Here is a 22,509-nt window from a genome sequence, read left to right as displayed (position 1 = left end):
CGAGGCAGGAGCAGTCAAGCACAGCAATCTGTGTTTATGTTTGGGTGTAGTTGGATCAGGGTTTTGTGTGTGTGTGTGTTTGTGTGTTTGTTTTTGTGTGTGTGTGTGTGTGTGTGTCAAAGTCTCTGATCCATTAGTAAACATACTAGTTAAAATGTTGCATAATTGTTCTGGGGGAGAAAAACAACAACATGATTTACAGTTGATCTTTATGCTCTAAATTTGAACATTAATCTTGATGGATGGTGTAGTTCATCCAAAAATGTCTCTGGGTATTAAAGTGCACTTTTGGCCAACGATAAAGTTTCTGTCTTGCTACAGTACCTTCCCTGCTGATCAAAACATTTAAAACCAACTTAAGTTGGTTTGCTGGCCTGAACGTGAGTCAGTTTTCAGCAAATGTAAATTTTTGGGTGAACTATTCTTTTAAAAATAACGATAACGTTGCTCTTTTCTTAGAATCAAATGTTCTACTTGCAAGTGGTTGTGGCAATTCATATGATTAATAAGAAGGCAGTGTAAATACAGGCATGTGGCCAATAGATTGGAGAACACTGATGTCATATGCAATTCATCATTCTCGCTTTGACACCTGAGAAAAGATTAGTGTGTTGTTTGCACCCTCCCTCTTTATGTCCCTCATTTTTCCTTCGTTGCTCGGCAAATATATAATTGAAATGTTATGTAAAATCTGCTTCCAGAAAAGATTTAATCTTTTTGTGCCTGTGTGTGCAGAAAAGCGACCGTGGCACTTTTGTGTACCAGTGCAGTCTCAGCACACTGGAATAATCCAGTGAGCACACACCTTATGATACACACACATACACACACACACACATGCCTGATCTGCTTAAAGCTTCACATGCAGGCGCCCTGAATCTGGACACCTGTCAGGTGTTCTGGAGTTTGCCTGATAGCATTGCCATGGTTGTGCTGAGTAACATGGGAAGCTCTGTAAGTGTAGTCGTGTTTCACGACTTTGTGTGTCAAAGCATGAGCAAGTAAGGCTAATTGCTCTAAGATATACATCATGAATATATTTAAAGGCTCACAAGCACACCTGTCATATATATTACAGTAGCACATATGCACAAGATACCACATGGCTACCTGTTGTTATCTATTAGGGCATTTTGTTAGGTTGAAGGGGATATTTTATCTCAACGGAGCGACGGTTTAATAAACCTTACAAGAAATGCACTTAATTTGAGTGAAGAAAAAGGAAGCAATTCGGAAAAACTATGTTTGATTGTGATTGTTATGCAGTTATACAGTAAGTAGTGTTACAGCAAGTATACAGTAGGTTATGTTTATTACCCCATTGGCATCTTGTATTAAACATAAACCTCAATCATTTTTGTTTAATTTATGCTTCGAAAAAATGTAGAAAATATATGAAAATTAACTTAATTCTAAGATATATTCTGTGAAGATTAGTCACTATTCCTAAACCTGATACCTAATACTTAAGAAAAAGATTTTTTACAATGTATAAGCTTATGTGGCAAACAATATTCTGCCCTCATTTCTGAAGGAAACCCTTGCCCCATAGGCTTCTATTACAAGTTAATTACTGTACACATGGTTTTTACTTATTTTGATAAACTGAGGGACGAGTCAAGGTTATTTTTAGTGGTAATTGACAGCATATCGCTTGTGTTGAACCCAGAACATTCCTTTAAAGAGTGTAACCTGGCAGCATTTTGTTTGTTTGCTGTTTTTTTTTGTTGGTTTATTAGGTCTTGCCGATCCTGAAAGTAAAAATTCCAAATGCCCTTTAGTAAGTCCCATTCACTTGGCTTCTTTTAGTTATTTCAGACAGTTCTCTTCATCTTCCTTTCTATTCATCCTTCCTTCCTTCTTAAATAACTACCCCTCCCCCTTTTTGTAGACAACCCCCCCACCCCCCCCCCCCCCGGGCTATTTCTGTTCCTTGGTGTCTCAGTTTACTCTTTGTTCTGTTTTATCGGCTTTTAGATAGAAAGAGTCAACCCTCTTCATCTGAGTACAGCTTCTTCATTTGTGTGTATGTGTGTGTGTGAGAGACCCGATACTCTGTCCTTCTCAGTCAAGCCGCAGTGTTGACAGGCAGATAGTGGAGTATAGACAGTTGGCCAGTCTCTGCACTTACTGCAGTCTACTTAGGACACTCATCCCCCGTCTCTGCCCCTAATGAGATTTTAAAGAGTCTTCCCTGCTTTGTCTGACAGCAGTAGACAATATAAGGATGGCACCCAGAGGATTTTGGGACAGAAAATTTTAGAGTGTGGCGAGCATTGAGGAGTCCTGGCTAAGAAGGTCAACAGCTGTTAGTAGCCTGTATTTATTTATTTTATTTTTTCCAACAGAAAAACTTGTCTTCAGGAACAAGAACAATCTTTTATATTTTCTGCTGGGATCTTTTTTGCTTTCCTCCTCCATTTCCCTTTATCATTTCTGTCAGATTTGCTGGAATTAAGCTGTTTTATTTCTCCAAGAGACACACCAGGATCTCTGTGGCCTGCTGGGATTCTTGCAGTGTCAGAGCTGTTTGGAGTGCTCTAATTTCAGTGGAGAGATCTCATGCACGCACACACACAGTGCTTCATCACTTTCTGTGTAACTGCAAAGAGAAGGGAACAGGTTTTTTTCTCCTCTCTATTTTTACTGACACATACATAGAGAGAGAGAGAGAGAGAGAGAGGGAGGGAGGGAGTGTGTCAGTAGGAACTTGCTCACACACTCTCAGACAGCGTCAAAACGAGGTAGGGGCTGCAGACGCCCTCCTTCTCTCCTCTGCGTGCTGTTTTTCTACCTCTGTCGTAAGCAACTGGAGATCTGACCGAAGTGTGTTGCTGTGGACCAGGGCGAGGGAGATTTTCCCTACAGCCAGCAGCAGGATGCATCTGGTCGTGGACTCCTGTCAGGAAGTTGTGCTGAAGATGCTACCATACTTTGTGGATAATGCATTCATCACACAGAGGCAGATCTACCACATGTGAGTGAATCAATGAAGTGGTGCAGGAGACCTAAGTGAAATCGGCACTGATGCAAATTGCAGTTCCGTATATACGGCTTTGATTGATTGTGATGCGTTGCTTGTACAGTAAGATCCAGAAGTCTGGAAACCAAGGATTCAGATTTTTAAAACTGGAAATGAACAATGTTTTAAGATTTTGATGTGCTTGAGCTTGAGTTCTGCTGTTATAAAAAAAAAAAAAAAAAAAAAATCCTAAGAAATTGTTAAATATTAATTAATCATCTGAAAGTTGTTAATTGATGATTTGATCACATATACAGTAAAAGCAATAATATTGTGAATATAAAAAAAAGTAAAATAACTGCTTTCTATTTTAATACGTTTTACAATATAATTTATTAATGTGATGACAAGGCTATATTTTCAGCAGCCAAAACTCAAGTTTTCAGTGTCACATGATCCTTTAGAAATCATTTTAATATGCTGATTTGATGCTCAAGAAAAAAAAAATAAAATTTTTTTAAAAAAAAAAAAAAAAAAATTGCAAAAGGAAAAAACATCTCACTGTCACTATTGTTTGGTGTTGTTGTTATTAGTAAATAAAAAAATACAATTAAAATTTTAAGTGAGTATGATCATTAGTGGTCTCAATGTGTGGACCCTGCTGTATCATCTGGACATTTTCTTGAGTAATAACTGTAGTACAGCAGTAGAAACAACAAAACTGGACTACAGGTAATTTGTGACCCAGTTACAGCAGCTGGCAGCATTCATGCATACTTCATATTTGTCTGAGGCCTCTGTTTTGATCTTACATGTTTGTTCTTTATGTTGGTCACATATAGATTTGCATTGACCTGTAAAATCTTGTCAGTTTTGTTGCTCTTACGTAAGAGTAATTGCCAGTGTTACCTGAGAGGTAGTGATGTGGATGCTGTATCTGAATGAAAGGCATGCAGTTGTCTGATTTTGCAATTTGTATTTGCACAAACTTTGTGCATTATATACTGTAAGAGTCAATGTACCACTTTATTCCTGCATATGGCCATTTTACAAATATGTCAGACTGAGATGATGCAGTGCCAAATGAGTCATGACCTTCACATGAATTTACTAACACTAATGTGGGCTTGTTAGGCCTGCATGTGTTTTTGTGTTTGATACTGTACTTTGCTGTGATATGGAAAGTATTTTTGGCTTATGCATTTGTGGAGGGGTTGTAGAGAAAATATGTGTGTAAATGCGTTTGGGAGAAAGTGAGTGAGAGTTAATCAGAAGTTGGCCCTGGGTGGGCAGATATTTTTTTCTGTATTGCTCTCAGTATAATATTAAGCAACACGATGGCTACGTTTACATGCACACTTTATTATATACGTTATTTCTGCATCATTGCACATGCGCAGTCCTTTCAGCTTCGTGGTTCAGTCCAATTGAGTGTTTACATGCACTCTCAATCGTATTAGAAGAGGAATAAAACACCCCCTTCAATCCGATTGAAACTCCATTCGGATCGAGCCCAATCGGATCGATTAAGGTGCTTATATGAATGTTTTTCAATCCGATTGAGCCGTCAGTCCGATTACAAACAGATTGTTTGGGTGCATGTAAACGTAGCCAATGAGAATTGCAACTGTTTTAATGCATTTGTATCTGGCCATTGTCATTATTGGTATATCAGTTGTCATTGTTTTAAAGTTTAAAGTTAAATTAAATTCCAGTAGCAAAAACAGTATTTGAGTTAAGTTTCAACTAATTTCATGAATCAGTTCAAACTGTCTTTTTGAATCGGATCAAAATTCTGATTCACTGATTCACTAGCATCATCTTTCACATGTTGCTGTTTAATTACTTCATTGCATATAAATGAAAATTGCTAGAAACAGTGGAATACATTCCTTGATCTTTTTTAATTGATTTTTTTAGCTTGTTTGGTCCAAGTGATTGAAATTAAGCTATACAGTAAAAAAAAAAAAACTTAACCTAATGTACATTACTGATGACAAAAATAAAAAGAAACACAATTATTTAAATAAAATAATATTATCTTTTGTATCATGCAAGGAATTATTTTTCTATGGTCATAGTTTTAACTTCTAAAATCCACACATTTTACATTTTTACAGCAAAATTGCATATAATGCAATGTTAAAACATGTACAGTTTTTTCACCATACATGCTGAAGTAACTCTTACAGTTAACCAATTAACAGGTTTTGCACTATACTTTTTTTTTAAAAAAATGTAACTTTTCACAGTGTATACTTTTTTTTATTATATTCATCAGGAAAGAAAATTGACAACTTTATATTTGTGGTGCATTTTTCAATCCAGATTTTCTACCAAAGGGCTGTTCATCTTACACCAGGTACCATGTATCCATCTGTGTCTGACTCTAAACATACAAGTGAAACGGGGACAGAGACGTTTTAGAGCGGTTTCTTCTCAAAACTCTTACTCGCATCATAATTACACTCTTTGAGATGAGTGAACTCAACTCAGGGCTTGTGGATCGTCATTTTCAGCTGTCATTACTCAATCCATCAGTCCAACGGTGCTGAGCTGCTTCCAGCCTTCACATAACTCACTTAGAGGGGCGGACAGAGAGAGAGAACGCAGCAGAAACAAAAGAGAGGAGGATGGAAACAAAAGCCTCTGTGATGTGCTGACACCCTTGAGGCCTTTGGAGGGAGGGTGAGAAAGTTGAAGAGGGGAATAAGAGAAAGGGAGGAGGAGGAAGTAGGAAAGAAATAAAGAGAAGGGTGAGGTGGGGGGGGGTCGGGATACAATGTGAGTTTTTTTGTTGCCGGTTGCTTATCATGTGATAGTTGTCCAGTCAGGAAAATGAGAGGGCTGAGTCAGCAAAGGGTCATAGCCACTGTAGGTCGAGAAAACAATGTTACCCCAAAAAATATTTTGCCTGCCCTAGGACCATGATGGTTTTGAGTAGCCACTCCTAAATAGCCTACCCGTGATCTTTTTGAGTGTATGCTATCTATCTATCTATCTATCTATCTATCTATCTATCTATCTATCTATCTATCTGTCTATCTGTCTATCTGTCTGTCTGTCTGTGTGTCTGTCTGTCTGTCTGTCTGTCTGTCTGTCTGTCTGTCTGTCTGTCTGTCTGTCTGTCTGTCTGTCTATCTGTCAATATGTATTTCTTTATTTTTGTCTATATCAGAACAGTCCTAATTACAGTTCTGTTTATAAACAGTTCTCTTATAAAAGAGAGTGACAACTTCATTGTTTAACTGATGTGACTGCTTTAAATATTCAGGAGAGTGATTTAGAGAGCGTGTTGACTTGATGTGTGCTGCATGAATGGAGCCACAGTCAACAACTAGTTATCTGACAAGTCACTGACATATATATGTGACCCCGGACCACAAAATCAGTCTTAAGTGTCAGTTTTGAATAAATAAGCTTTCCATTGATGTATGGTTTGTTGGGATAGGACAATATTTTGCCAAGATTTGAAAATCACACCGCGTTCAGTCTAATTAATGTGAACCGTCCCTGCCCGGTTATGACAGACTGATAATAGACAAGAGTGTTTGCTTGACAGCTCAGTAATCTCTGCAAGATATTGAGAGCATTTCTCACCTTACCAGCTATAGTCCTGTCTTTTCCCAGCACTGAGTTTCCATTTAGATTTACTTGTGCCACAGTGGATTAAAATAATAGTGAGCCTCAGGTTGTTCACATTTCTATAAATGTGTTTAACTGCATGTGAGGCTAATTACTGCAACACCTGAAATCACAGACCTAAAGCACCTGTCACGAGCATACAGGTGAGTGATGGTGAGATGGGTTAACTTGCAAAATTCAACCCCAGAGATGTAGAGATATGCAGTCATTGCTCATTCACAAAATGTTTCATATTTTATATTGATAGAATGGAAACATATACTGTATATTTATTGAATAAACTGTTTATATTTACTGTATATTTATCAGAAACCCTCTCACTCTTATTTTATTGTGACTTAATAATAACATATTGTGATGTCTTGTCAGTTTTATATTCAAATTATAATATTGTGAAATATTATTACAATATAAAATACCATTTTGTTTTATTTTAATATATTTTAAAATGTAATTTATTTCTATTATTGTGAAGCTGAATTTTCAGTAGCTATTTCTTCAGTCTTCAGTGTCACATGATGTACAGTCGTGGCCAAAAGTTTTGAGAATTACATAAATATTAGTTTTCAAAAAGTTTGCTGCTAAACTGCTTTTAGATCTTTGTTTCAGTTGTTTCTGTGATGTACTGAAATATAATTACAAGCACTTCATACGTTTTAAAAGGCTTTTAATCGACAATTACATGACATTTATGCAAAGAGTCAGTATTTGCAGTGTTGGCCCTTCTTTTTCAGGACCTCTGCAATTCGACTGGGCATGCTCTCAATCAACTTCTGGGCCAAATCCTGACTGATAGCAACCCATTCTTTCATAATAACTTCTTGGAGTTTGTCAGAATTAGTGGTTTTTGTTTGTGCACCCGCCTCTTGAGGATTGACCACAAGTTCTCAATGGGATTAAGATCTGGGGAGTTTCCAGGCCATGGACCCCAAAATTTCAACATTCTGGTCCCCGAGCCACTTCGTTATCACTTTTGCCTTATGGCACTGTGCTCCATCGTGCTGGAAAATGCATTGTTCTTCACCAAACTGTTTATTGGGTTGTTGAAGAAGAAGTTGCTGTTGGAGGGGTGTTTTGGTACCATTCTTTATTCAAGGCTGTGTTTTTGGGCAGAATTGTGAGTGAGCCCATTCCCTTGGATGAGAAGCAACCCCACACATGAATGGTGTCAGGATGCTTTACTGTTGGCATGACACAGGACTGATGGGAGCGCTCACCTTTTCTTCTCCGGACAAGCCTTTTTCCAGATGCCCCAAAACAATCGGAAAGGGGCTTCATCTGAGAATATGACTTTGCTGCCCAGTCCTCAGCAGTCCATTCACTATACTTTCTGCAGAAGATCAATCTGTCCCTGATGTTTTTTTTTGGAGAGAAGTGGCTTCTTTGGTGCCCTTCTTGACACCAGGCCATCTTCCAAAAGTCTTCGCCTCACTGTGCGTGCAGATGCGCTCACACCTGCCTGCTGCCATTCCTGAGCAAGCTCTGCACTGGTGGCACTCCGATCCCGCAGCTGAATCCTCTTTAGGAGACGATCCTGGCGCTTGCTGGACTTTCTTGGACGCCCCGAAGCCTTCTTTACAAGAATTGAACCTCTTTCCTTGAAGTTCTTGATGAACCTATAAATTGTTGATTTCGGTGCAATCTTAGTAGCCACAATATCCTTGCCTGGTGAAGCCATTTTTATGCAACGCAATGATGGCTTCACGCGTTTTCTTTGCAGGTCACCATGGTTAACAATGGAAGAACAATGTTTTCAAGCATCACCCTCCTTTTAACATGTCAAGTCTGCCATTCTAACCCCAATCAGCCTGACATAATGATCTCCAGCCTTGTGCTCGTCAACATTCTCACCTGAGTTAACAAGATGATTACTAAAATGATCTCAGCAGGTCCTTTAATGACAGCAATGAAATTCAGTGGAAAGGTTTTTTTTGGGATTAAGTTAATTTTCATGGCAAAGAAGGGACTATGCAATTCATCTGATCACTCTTCATAACTTAATTCTGGAGTTATATGCAAATTGCTATTATAAAAACTTTTAAGCAGCAACTTTTCCAATTTCCAATATTTATGTAATTCTCAAAACTTTTGGCCACGACTGTATATATAGTAAAATCCATATCTACAACTTTTAGGTCTCTGTGGGTTTTGTGGTATTACATTGAATGATAGCATGTGTTTTTTTTTTTTATTGTTGCCCACGTTTCTCACATTTTTTTCCTCTCTACCCTTTCTTTTGCTCTATCTTTTTCAGTCTAAGCGAGAGTTTCTTGATGGTCAAGGGGGCCGCTCTGTTTTTGCAGCAGGGCAGTTGTCCGCAGGGTCAGAGAGGTCATCCTCACCACAAACATGCAGGTGAGTCCATGTTTGCATTTGAGGGGTTTCTATGAAATTCATCTCCTTACATCACACTTTAGTGTGTTTCTGCCTTGTGTCAGCAAGTATACTTGAATTTTAATCACAGTACAGGCAATGTTATTTGGACCTCAAACCTTTATTAACTGTACTGTACTTCAGATGTGTTGCTGCAGTTTTAAATTATTTGTTGTTGCTGTTTTAGTTTTATTGTTTGGTGGAAATTATGGTTACCATAGTCATTTTTAAGAATGACTTTACTGCATGCTGTGTCTGTCGTGAGAGAGAAATTCAGAAATTTGGCAGCAGATGCTGTCCGGCTGATGGACAGACTCAGTGCTGGGCTAAGCGTGTCCCAGACTAGTGTGTGTGTGTGTGTGTGTGTGGATTAGCCAGATTAGCAATTTAGCTCAGCACATTGGCACTGTGAGAACATCACTTCTTATAGACAGGGCACATGGAACATCTTTGTTTTATGTGCTTTTTGGTGGTTTTATGAGGTTTATGATGCAGCTATGTTAATACAGAGTTAACAGTTTTCCTGTTTGCTCAGGAATTTTTTTTTTGTCCTTAAATTTTTTTATTATGTAAATATAATATAATATTTTTTGCTTACACTTTTATTTTTTGATGGTCCCCTTTAGACATTCTGTTGACTATATGGTAACTTGTCAACTAACTCTCATTAGAGTATTAGACTGTTAGGTTAGGGTTAGAGGAAGAAGTTGACATATTTATAAGTGTTAACAGATAGTCTAATAATACTCTAATGACTAGTGGTTGACGTGGTTGCAAAGTTACTTATAGTCAACAGAATGTCTAAAGGGAACCATCAAAACAAAGTGTTACCTTTTTAAAAAAAAATTTTTTTTTTTATTTAGCCTCTAATTTATGAGACAGTTGAAACGAGAAAGAAACATAAAGGTAGAGAGGCTGTTATACTTTCTGTGTAGGCACATACTTAACATTAAAAATATATTAGACATGCATACCAATAGTGGGGCATGTTTTGACATTATATGGGGTAAGTTGTCACAATCTGCCAGTTAAACAACCAATTATAGGTAAATGTTACAAGTATGTTATGCGAGTTATGAAAAACAACAGTTATTCATTGAACCGCAGAAATGTTAAAAGATTATAAAAAAAAAACATTGTTTTGGCCAACAGAAATTGTAATTAATACATGTACGGCTTATAAAATGTGACAACTGTTTTACTCAACAAATATTGAAAAAATATAACGATATTGTGTTTTTAGTTTGGAGGACACAATTCACGAACAGTTTTTAACTACAGTAGTTTTATACTACAGTACGACTATGATTTTAACTACAATACAAAGCCACTGCTAGAAAAACAAGCATTTGTGCAATTGATCTGAGTCATTTAATTAGTCAATCAATTAAGGAATGTCATAAATGCACAAAAACAGATGTCTTAACCGCCATCCGTCCAGCACTTTCTAATAGTGTGAAATGTTGAATTTATTAAACATGCTAATTTAAAGGACATGTTTACTGCTAAACAGAAGGGTGTACATTTGCTCCAGGCAAATCTTAATCTGTTATGAGAGAAACTAAACACTATGCAGACACAATAAACCCTCAAGCTTTATGCATGCACTGACTATCACAACAGAATTAGACTGACATTTTTTCCTGTTATGAACCCCTAATATTATCAAGCATCTGTTTTGTCAGATGTCTAATATTATACTGTCCCCTGACTTCTTGTTGGGACATGAAGTTTCGATTTGACTGGTTTGAACGCATCAGTAGTGCTTATCACAAGGGAGTTGTTGCAGGTTTGACAAGCGGTTTTGTGTTTACATATTGTCTGACCTCAGGGCACATGGGCTTGGAGCTTTGCTTAAGTCATGAGTTTTTTTTTACATTGTACGAATAATAACTCAACTGCCCATCAGTCACAAGAGAAACAAGACAAAGACTTCCTAGAAGTGACTTACTGTACGCAGACAGTCTAGAAGATCTGGAATTAGATTACAAGAATTAAAAGATTTGTAAAAAGTACAATTGCATCACAGCACTAAAAGGTGGAGAAGTCAGCTGTCTCTACTGCGAAACTGCGGATGTCTGTGTTAGACTAGACGATGTAGGGTTTCTCTTCCTCTGTAACAGTCTAGGTACAAAATGTTGTCTGACAGTGAGAAAAGCTCAGCTTTTTTTCCTCAATAAGACCTTCTTACATTTTTTGCTACAATCCTTGGTACTCATTTTGAATGTAAATAAAGCTCTAATCTTCTCTCCATGCTGACATCTTTAAATATCCTTGCTTTTAGATGTTGATGACATAGATTTCTATCTTATTTTTGGTCCTGCTAATGTTGTTGTTGTTGTTGTTGTTGTTTTTGACGTCATCAGTCACCTCTATTTGCATTCCCATGGTGCCGGCAACCAGACAAGTCAAAAATAGTATCAGTGGTGATTTATTAAACACTGTCCAACTTCCTAAGGCAAGATACACCATAAATATTTGCAAGTGGATTCGCACCTCTACTGCTCGTCTTTTTGAATGAAACAATGAGATAAAGGAAAAGTTCTTCAGAGTCCAAGTAAAGCATAAAGGCAATTAAAAAGGTCATATCATGAGGAATTGCATTTTTCTTAATCTTTTGAGATGCGTTCAATGTACGTATGAAAATACACTACCTTTCAGAAGATCGGTCGGGGTCGGCACAATCATTTTGTGTTTTAGTAGGAATTCGCCTTTTAAACTCACCAAGGTAAGGTACAGTAAAACCAGTAATATTGTGAAATGTTACTACAGTACAATTTTCTAGATTAATATAGCCTATTTTAAAATGTAATTTTTTTTCTATGATGGCAAAGCTGAATTTTCTGCGTCTATGTCACATGATCCTTCAGAAATTATTTTTTAAAATGCTGAATTGGTTTAAATGTTTAAAATTACTTGTTTAAGTGAGTGCAATTTTGAAAAGAGATAAAATTGTGTTTGACCTTATATTTAAATGATTTTTGTGAGTAGATTTGTTTAAGACTGAGGTCTAGAATACTTTAATTTTAACCACATCAAATTTCAGTGACAGTCACAGGGATTGGCTCATCGTGACAAAACTCCTGAAATTAAATGATGAATCGCTGCCAAAATCATAACTGGTGGAGAAAACTGTGTGTCAAACTGTGCTCAGTCGTTTAGAATAATCATTAAACTAATAGCTCATCCAGAAATGCAAATTCTGTCCTAATTTACTCATCCTCATATTGTTACAAATTTGAATGCCTTTTCAGCAAAGCAAAAAGTGTTTTTTGTTGTTGTTGTTGTTGGTGTACTGGTCACTCTTTTCCAGGCACTCACAGTGAATTGGGAACTATAATGATATATAGCTCTGATCAAAGCTGTGCTCCGAGATCCTGCGCTGCCTTAGCTATTCTCTTACAGATCAATTTTATCAGATAAGCATGTAAAGTTATGTAAATACTTTGCATTGAGACTGAGAAGACAAAGGGGGCTCGTTTTGTTGGAGGAAAAATGTACCCTGTTTTTTTTTTTCTTTTATGTCCTGAATGCAAAGCAGCCAATAAACCACAGACTATGTCATGCTGTTTTTGTTGAGTCTACATGACAGGCTTTGGCTCTTAAGCTTTGAGTTTATATGGTTTTCACATTTTTGGCTTTGCTCTTCTTAACCTGCTCATACACTTTGATTGGCCTCCCACACGTCCTACACCAGTTACATGATAGCTTCATGGATTCTGCCAAAACTTACACAAGTAGGAGGAGCTTTGTTTGTGTAGGAACGCACCACAGTCAGAGGTCAAAGGAGTTAGTCTGTCTATGTGAAAGGAGGAGAATGAAATTTAAAAAGATCTTGTGTTTCCAAGACTTGGTTTCTCTTATTGACTTGCATTAAAAGGGGAGGGACTAGATTAAGATTTATAATTATTGAAATCTTTGGCACAAAGGGTAGAACTTATTTACACACACCTGATCACAATGCAGCCAAAAGTCACTTATTCATGTCAAGCTTTATCATTTATTTTAAATATGATTATCTGAGATATGTAAATATAAGAAACAACTCCTTTTTCATGTATCTTTCCACATTACCTCTGTGTATGTGTACACTTTGTTCTCTGGAATATCGTAAAATCAGCAGAGCTATAAAAATGTTAATTGAAAGCATACTGTTATCTTCCCACCCAACATATAAAGACTGATTTGAATCACTCATCAGGCATTCTTCTTGGCTCAGCTTCTCTTATAAACCTTGACTTTTATACTCACCCATATGACATCACCGTTAGTTATCTTGTTTACTTTTATGGTTGTTTTTCTTCAATAGATTTTCGTTAAGGGTTTGAGACGCCGCTGGTGTCAATGTAAACAAAGTAGTTTGTCATAGTTTTGTTTGGACTGTAATGATGGTTTCACTCAACAGGTGACTTACCTCAGCATCTACAGGTGATGATCAACATTCTTCGCTCTGAAGACCGCATCAAATTGGTGAGAGAACACACATTGTCAATGACTAACATTTTGGCAGTAAGTTATATGCAGTCAGGCTGAATGGGATTCGTTGTCAAAGTGTTGCCTGAAGACTGTTTTCTTTTCTATTAAGGCTTGTTAAAATGTCATACCTGCTGTTTCAGAAGGTTCCATGATGAAATCTGTATTAATACTAGTGTCAATCACCTGTGATGTGTCGATTACTGTGCATGCAGCTGCATTTATCTTCAAAAAGAACATTCTGTCACTATTCACTAAACCTCATGACATTCCAATCCCAAAACAACAAAGTAACGAAGCATCGATGATGACCTGTGGTGGGCAAAAAATTTATAGTTTGAGAGGATTGGTGGGATCATGGGTTATAAAAAATGTCAAATTTTAGTCTGTTCCTCACACACAATGACTTTAGTCTGTTCCTCCTCCACTGGAGGGCATCACCACACTTCCATGGTTGCCCAAATTAAGTAAAAATATTTCAAAAATATTTATAATATTTAATAACATTAACACAATTGTATTTAAGATCCTCAAAACACTAAAAACAAAGTTGTACATCATTAAACTGACATTATTTGAGTTTATATATATTAGGGGTGCTCCGATCAGGATTTGTGAGGCTGATCGACGATCATAGAAAGCAGTATCTGCCGATCCAATCACCGATACCGATCTTTTTAAAGCCTTCTTTTTATCATGTAGTATTATTTATAGTGATGATCCAATCAAGAGTTTTTTAGACATTTATTCAGGGCCTGAATTTTATTTTTGAAAATTACTTCCTTTCTTAGGTGACTCTTGTGAGAGGATTTTTTAAATAGATATTTATCTCACCTAAAGGTTTGATCATGCACTGTATTTTTGTTTTTACAATCATGTAATTGTTGCACAATAGCTTACACGGTGCTAGCCTGATTTTGTGAGCTGTATGTGAGGTTCACACATACTCTGTTTGCAGTGTGTAATGTAGTCCCATGTGTGGTACAGAAGCAGCACAAACTGTGCTTTCATACAGGAGTCTACTCCTGATCCATGGCTGTTTGACACAAACACCACAATTATCCATTTTTAAAATTTTAAATCTAAACATTGTTACATTAAAATGCTTTTTCAACATTGTGTTTCTTTTTTACAAAGTACAGTAATATAATCTTTCATCAGTTATTCAATGCTTTTTACTTTTAGATTTATATATTTAGTTTCTAAAGCAAAACATTTAAACTACTTTTTTTACGTTATCACAAACATTCTAAATTAAAACTTACCATTGACAGAAACAGTCAGCTCTACTGCCTTTTCTTTTGCATTTAAATCTGTTTATTACAAGCAATCCTGCTGTTCATTAAGAACTTTTAAAATTATTGCCTTGTTTATCTAAAAGTGTTCTTTCCTTTAAACATAGACAAAAACCATAGCCTATGTGTTGGCTGTGAAACACAGTATACTTTAATTATATGCATTTATGGTGTAATTTCTACATTTTTGAGTCAATGCATGTTCATATTTACCGCAAACAATGCGGTTACTTTAATTCAGCGCAGCAAAAAATAGACTCGGTGCGGAAACAATCTCTGCACTGCTGCAGACCCACTGCTCCTAAACGCAACCCGTGTGAAATTTGAAATTTTTTCAAATTGCTTCATCAGTTATTTAATGAAGAAATATGAATTGTACCTCACCTAAAGCATTATAATTATTTCACCATTGCCGGACAGAGACTGAGACGGTGCCGCTGCATGTCATGCTAAACATCTCACGGCTGGTGCGTCATCAGCTTGTGTGTATGTGTGTATGTTATGTTATCTGTATATATATATATATATCCTAATATATATATATATAATTATATTACACACAATGTTTTATTATTAGGTGAATAGGAGAGGGGTATTGAATACTGTTTGACAGTGAGGGACCTTGGAGTCAAAAAGTCTGAGAACCACTGCTTTTTTTTTGAAGAGAGTTAATATATATTTGCACAATGTTTGACGAGCCTGACAGACATATGGTAAAAAGTTGCGTAAAGATTCTTCAAAATGCTTTGTTGTTGTCTTACATAGAGAAAGATGACATGAGGGTGAGTGAATAATGACCAAATTTTAACATTTTCAGGTGATCTGTTTCTACTATTCATCGTATGTTAATATGTGTTTAATATATTGTGCTTTTGCCTGTATATGTGTTTATGTGGGGCCCAGTTTTTACACAAACCAAACTTGTGTCAATCAACCTGTGATCCACAGGCAGTGCGGTTAGAGAGCGTGTGGTCGGACCGTGTGCTTATGGTACATGGGTGGTAGTCTACAACACAAATGGCCGTCAAGACACTGAGGAAAACATCTTGCTGGGCATGGACTTCAGCAACAAAGACAGGTAACTTAAAAATCAAATACAGTTGTATCATCAAACAGACAAGTTTAAGAGTTTTTTTTTTTTACCTCCCGCAGGGACATTACGTTAAGTCAAATAATGGGGAGTTTTTTTTTCATTTACAGTAAGAACTGCTCTATTGGGATGGTGCTGCCATTGTGGAGTGGAGTGACACCAAGATTCATTTAGATGGTGATGGGTGAGTACTGCCCCCTCTGGATATGGAGAGAAAATGCTGCTGCTGGTCTGATGACACTTCAAATTTTGATGCACTAATGTAGATAACGTGGATTATGTTAAAATCATTTGTCAACAGCAAAATGAAGACAATGACAATATTTATACAATATAATATTGAAGTATTTCTTATTTTTTATTGTTATTTAGAGAGGTTGTAGTTCTGTTGTAATGATGTATGATGGCCTTATTTAACCTCTCTTCCCATGTCTCCAGGGGCTTCAGTGTGACTACTGCCTACGCGCACACACACAGTCATTCAAGCCAGTGTCAGTCCAGGCCATGTGGGTGAGGAAAGTAGCATCAATAAATAATGAGCTAGTGCAATTTAAACTCACATTTCAGTTTGTAGTGGAAATGCTAATATATAGAATGACTTGTTTTCATGTTCTATATTGGGTCTTGTTGGGTCACCTTTTTCTAGTTTTACTTGTTAAACCTGTTTTTAAATGATTGATGTGATAATTTAAGTGATTAACCTAAAGCTTCTAAAAAACTTCAGACAATCACTCAGAACTGCTATTTTAACAGTATTTCATGTTATGATAAATCCTACAGTCATCTCTCCCAATCAAGTGACAAGTTAAAGGGTTACTCCACCCCAAAATGAAAATTTTGTAATTAATAAAGACCGTGAGGCTTGTGACTGTCCCATTGACTGCCTAGTTGAATTACACTGTCAAGATGTCCAGAAAAGGATTGAAAAAGATCGTCATCAGAGTAGATCGTCCATCTGCCATCCGTGATTCAACCGTAACGTTATGAAGCGACAAGAATACTTTTTGTATGCGAATAAAACAAAAATAACGATTTTACTCAACAATTTGTCTCCTCTGTGTCACTCCGCATCACTGTAACAACATTTTGGAGAATATCCGCTGAATGGAAACTCCGTAGGCTATTCTGTGTCAGCCGCGACACACAAGGATACGTTTTTTGTGTGAATTTACGCTTTAAATTTGATATGAACAATAAAACACCTCGCATCTGTGCAGCGCGGCTGACACAGAATAGCGTATGCAGTACCATCTCGTCGCTTCATAACGTTACGATCAGTCACAAGCCAACTGGTTTTTCATCCAAAATATCTTAAATTGTGTTTCCGAAGACGAACGAAGCTTTTACGGTTTGGAACAACATGAAGGTAAGTGATTCATAACAAAACTTTCATTTTGGGGTGGAGTATCCCTTTAAATAATTTTTTCCAACGCGAGCCTTTGTCTACTTGGCTGGGGTGAATTTGTGCTCTTGTTTGTTTGTTACTGGGTAAAAAAAAAAAAAAAAAAAAAAAAACAGTTCCTCGGGGGGTTTGAAAATGATGTGAGTGGACTGTGGTTTTTCACGATGTTCACAGGTGCTTTGGGAGTTTGACATCCTTAAATATAATAGAGCTCCACACTGCCATCTAGTGACTCCTTCACAAAAGTACTGTGGCTGTAACATGGGTTTTTTTTTAGAGTGAATATCAGATCACCAGATGGTATTTGATGTAAACCATGGTTTAAAGTGACGATTGTGATCTGACCAATGTCGTTTACTTCACTCAGATGGGATACAGTTTGATCTATTTTAAGATAACATCATGATCATTTAAACTCATTACTGAGACAAAACTGTGTACAGGTCTCTCCTTCTTGCTCACCTTTAACCTGCTTTTCCTTTTTTAGGTCAGCACTGCAGATTTTACACAAGGCATGTGAGGTGTCACGAAGGTACAACTATTTCCCTGGAGGCATGGCACTCACATGGATGGGGTACTATGAGAGCTGTATCAGCTCCGAACAGAGCTGCATCAACGAGTGGAATGCCATGCAGGACCTGGAAACATTGCGACCCGACTCTCCTGCAGTCTTTGTTAACAAGTGAGTGCAAACCCTGAAAGCCCAGAGTCCTTTGCACTTGTGAAACCCACCAGCAGATTTAAATGAACATTTTGATTAGTTTTTTGGAATGGATTTTTTTTAATTCTTTTGTGACCATGCACTGAGACCATGCACAAAAGCCAGACATATTTGTTAAATGTTGTCACAGTTTAATCTAATATTTGATTTTTAATAATCAGTGGTCATCTGCATCTATTTTTCTTTTCTGGCTTTTTTTGTATGTTTTTTCATACATCCTTTATATATTTTTTTTCTTTTTTATTTGGAAAAAAAGAATGGTAGAGCTATAATGAAACAATACATGTTTTATCTCTTTATTTTTATAAATGTAATTTTGACTTTATGAATAATAATAATAATAAAGCAAATAAATAAAATGGGTTCCTTCACCTTTAAATGATGCTCTTTCTTGAACCCTTGATTTAGGTTGTGTTATGTTTCTGTTCCTCAGGCCAACAGAGAGGGGGAAGAGAACAGAATGTTTAATCAAAAAACTAAACTCAGGAGTATCATGATGTGCCAGGACCTTGAAAATGTCACGTCCAAAGAGGTCAGCATGAAATGCAGACAGTGCAAAATCTGATCAGAAGTGGTCACAGGGAGACACAGGACCCTGCAATGTGTCTCGGCTGACCTCTTGTGTTCAGATTGTCTGAGATGGATCTTAATAGTAGGTGTGAACAGGGTTTAAAACAGAACATTTACTGAGATTAAGTCAGTGATGTTTGTTTTTCTTTAGATTCGTAGTGAGCTGGAGCGACAGATGAACTGCAACCTAAAAGAGTACAAAGAGTTCATTGACAATGAGATGCTGCTTATTCTTGGGCAGATGGACAAAGCCACGCTCATCTTTGACCATCTCTATCTGGTTAGTGCTGCTTTTATCACACCTGCCAATTCCCATTGTCCCTTTCCCCTAGGTCACCCTACCCCAAGATAAATAAATAATTTTAAGCAAGGAAATTGTATTTTTTTTTATATATAAAAAGCTCGTTAGTTCTATAGCAGGACAGATGATTTTTGTCAGATATGGAGGTGCAAATTTACCTAAAAGCATGTAATTTGCCCTTGTTAATCTTTCAGGGTTCTGAATGGAATGCTTCAAATCTGGAGGAGCTTCAGGGAAACTGGGTGAGTTTTACTTCTACCTTTACTGGACATCCACAGCTTGTTTTCTTCCCATGCTGTTGTTTCTCTCAACATACTGCTTCTTTTAAATGGGTTAATGTTAGGTAAAGGTGAAAGTTTAAGGTGAGTGTGTATCATATCACCTCTTAAAGGGCAACATTTTCTCCTGTTTCAGATAAAGTTCAGAGTAAATTCGTAAAGCCGTTTCTTTTTACAGCAAGAAACAGGGTGTGTTTTTAGTACCTGATGTAAGGAATAAGAATAAATTTGCATGCATATGTTTTTTAATTGTTTTCCAGATGTAATTTATGGGATCTCTAAATGTATTGCTGTTTTAGGGTGGGCTACATCTTAAATGTCACGAGGGAAATAGATAACTTTTTCCCAGGAACATTTTGCTACCACAATGTCCGAGTGTATGACGACGAGGGCCACAGACTTACTGGCTCACTGGAACGAGACCTACAACTTCATTGTCAAAGCAAAGTAAGGCTCTATTTTAGATTTCTTTAAAAATAAGCAACATACTTGACTCTTTCAATGTGAATTTTTACACCTTCATGTTCTGTACTCTGCAGAAAGAATCAGTCCAAATGCTTGGTTCACTGTAAGATGGGCGTAAGCCGCTCGGCCCTCTACGGTAATAGCATATGCCATGAAAGAGTACGGCTGGTCTCTGGAAAAAGCGTATAACTTCGTCAAACAGAAGCGCAGTATCACCAGTCCCAATGCTAGCTTCATGAGACAGCTGGCGGAGTATGAGGGCATAACTGGATGCCAGGTATATAAGAGAAATTTCCTATATTATTGGACATTAGTTTGGTATGTGTATTTCTAGTTAAAAGTTCACCCACAAATCTAAAAATTCTGTTATTTAGTCGTACACATTTCTAAGGTGGAAAAAAAGGATGTATCTTTTTCATACAATGAAACTAAATTGGATTTCCCATGTTGGACCCCATTTGAATTAGAATTTTTGGGTGAACTTTTCCCTTTAATCCTTTTTAAAACCCTTTCTATACTTTTTCCCTTCAGTAAGCAGCGTCATAACCGTCTGTGGGCATCCCGATTCTGATTGCGATCACCCTGATTGCCAGCAAGCAGCTGCCCCTTGCTGTGTGAATCCGAGACTGTGGATCATGTCACCCCAGACCCCACAAACCCCAGGGTTACTGTATGCTGTGAGCCTACCGCCCACTCCTCTCCAAATTAGCTTAGCACATCTGGACCCCCGGCCACCCGCAAAACTACCACTACTACTTCCGTCGCCTGTCAGACTCCGCCTCTCGACAGTGAACCTTCCACCGCCGAGTCCATGCAACCGCCTCTGGGCGGATGTAGATCGCGTCTACATCGAGGTTGCAGATGTGGAGCAAGATGCAGCTTCTTGATGATGAAACCTTTGAGGGCGCGAAGGCCTTCCAGCCTTTATCACAGTTCAGTCAGTGTTCCAGGAGAAGGCACAGCCGCTCAGGACCTGTTCTCGAGGGGCGGAACCTCGGGAGGAGCTACGTCTACGGTTTTGGAGTTCAGCACAGCACAGTGGAAGAAGAGGATGAGGAGGAGGCTCAGAAAGAGCAGGCTGAAATGGGAGGCATTAGCAGAGGGAGCAAAGAAAGGAGATGGGAATGCACAGAGGACGCGCAAGATAGTGAGGAGTTGTCGAATGAAAACAGGGATTGAGCTTGCAAATTTGAACCATTTGTGCAATGAGAACTCCAACAACACCAACCACCTCAGAACGCAACAAAATCTCACTGTGAGTATCTCACATGATTCTGTCACAGCACCATTACATATTATTGCATTGCATTTGATTTTCCTTGTCTTTTCTTGTCAGGAATTTGTGCCCATCTAAAGCAGGATTCTAACCAGAGGATTTCTCCTGGATCGTCATTTCGTTTCCAAGCCCCTCAGGATGCTTTGTTGGAGGCTAACAGGGACAAGGCCTTGCCCTTTTCCCCATCAGCAGTGTGCCCAGTATCTCAATTCAGACACAACCCTGTGCCAACTTGTCCGTGACAGCCAAGAATGGCAAACTTGCCTCAGATTTGTGCCTTGATGCCAATGCAATGCCCTTAGGGCATAAAGATAAGCCAGAAAGCAAATCTCTTGACCAAGTAACTGATAACCGGACAATACTGTTTGAAGCCAAAGGGGAAGGGAGATTCTGAACAGAAAGAAATTGGTGCACAGGGTTCCTCTGCTCTACTCAGGGAACGAAAAAGAGATAAAGGGTTTTGGATGAAGGCGGAGGCGTCTTGTTCTCCACAACAAACAAGAGAGGTCGGGTACAGCTGCAACGCTCCGGCCTTGTTCGCCGCCGAAAAGAGCGCTTGGAAAAACTTTCCGGTCTCTTTCAGGAGCGTGCACGTGCAAATGAGCAAACAGGGAGCTTGGTTCAAGCAAATCTGAGGATGCAATGAACAATTCCAGTTGATTCAACCGGCACTCTCAAACAGGCCCATTGGAACACGGGCAGATCTCACTACGATACAGAAGTGGCAGTGCACACTGAACGAATGAGGCCTTGTTAGCAGTCCTCGGCTCGGGTGGTTTGACGCCAGTCTCGGTCCCCGCATGGCTCCACGCTCACCCGCAGTCCTCCATCAGCGACAGCCTCCGCAGTGTCCGTGGCAAACCGGGCCTTGTTGCGTCAACGTACGCAAGAAATCGAAGCCCGGATGCGACTTGCAGGACTTACTGTACCTTCTCCGACTGAAGCGCTCCACAACTCAATCGCCAAATCACTGGGCAGCCTAACCTTCTCGTCTGAAGACCTGTGCTCGGCGTGCTCCTCTGATGCAGGGACCTTCTCATGCTCTCTTTGTCCCCAGAACCCGAGAATTCACTCAGAGCCCGGAAATGGGCCAGACCTTGGCCCTCTTCCATCTCCTCAACCTCCACGAACATGAAGGTCTTCAACCAAGGTGAAGCAGGACCTGAAGAGCCCAAGAGCTGACAGCAGGAGATCCAGCTTCACCTGTAGTTCTGCAACAATGTTACTCTGAGATATTTATATTTATGTTTTTTAAACATTTCAGCCACTTGAGAACATCGGCCATTCAAAGAACAGTGAATGTGAGTGGAAGAGTATGTTCTACAAAAAAATTTCTTTGTGTTATAAATATATAAGCATAACATTCAATGAATAGGTATTCCACAATCTTCTGGACAGGCTTCATTGCATGGAAACCGAATGGATGTGTATTGCACTGACTGATGAACAGTTCACAAGGTTTTTCACTTCTCTTCCCTCTGCTGTTTCTGAAGCAAAATAAGCACTCGCCATCCCAGAGGTCATTACTTGAAAGCATCAATTAGACTATTGTGTAAGGTTTCCATCAGTCCCACCCATTTATTCGCACCATAAATCACCTTATTTGTGGCCCTGTATGAGTCACAGATTCCTTCAGACATGGTCACACATTTGAAAAG

At 38.3% G+C, this 22,509-nt stretch overlaps 1 pseudogene; it reads left to right on the top strand.

Moving 5' to 3' along the window:
• Positions 1-22,179, top strand: part of LOC109060181 — a 34,061-nt pseudogene extending 11,882 nt beyond the window's left edge.
• Positions 22,180-22,509: the final 330 nt, after the last annotated feature.

Source organism: Cyprinus carpio, chromosome A5 (genome assembly GCF_018340385.1).
Source record: "Cyprinus carpio isolate SPL01 chromosome A5, ASM1834038v1, whole genome shotgun sequence".
Lineage (NCBI taxonomy): Eukaryota > Metazoa > Chordata > Actinopteri > Cypriniformes > Cyprinidae > Cyprinus > Cyprinus carpio.
The sequence above is the reverse complement of the archived record's forward strand: the minus strand, read 5'-3'. Positions and strand labels throughout refer to the sequence as shown.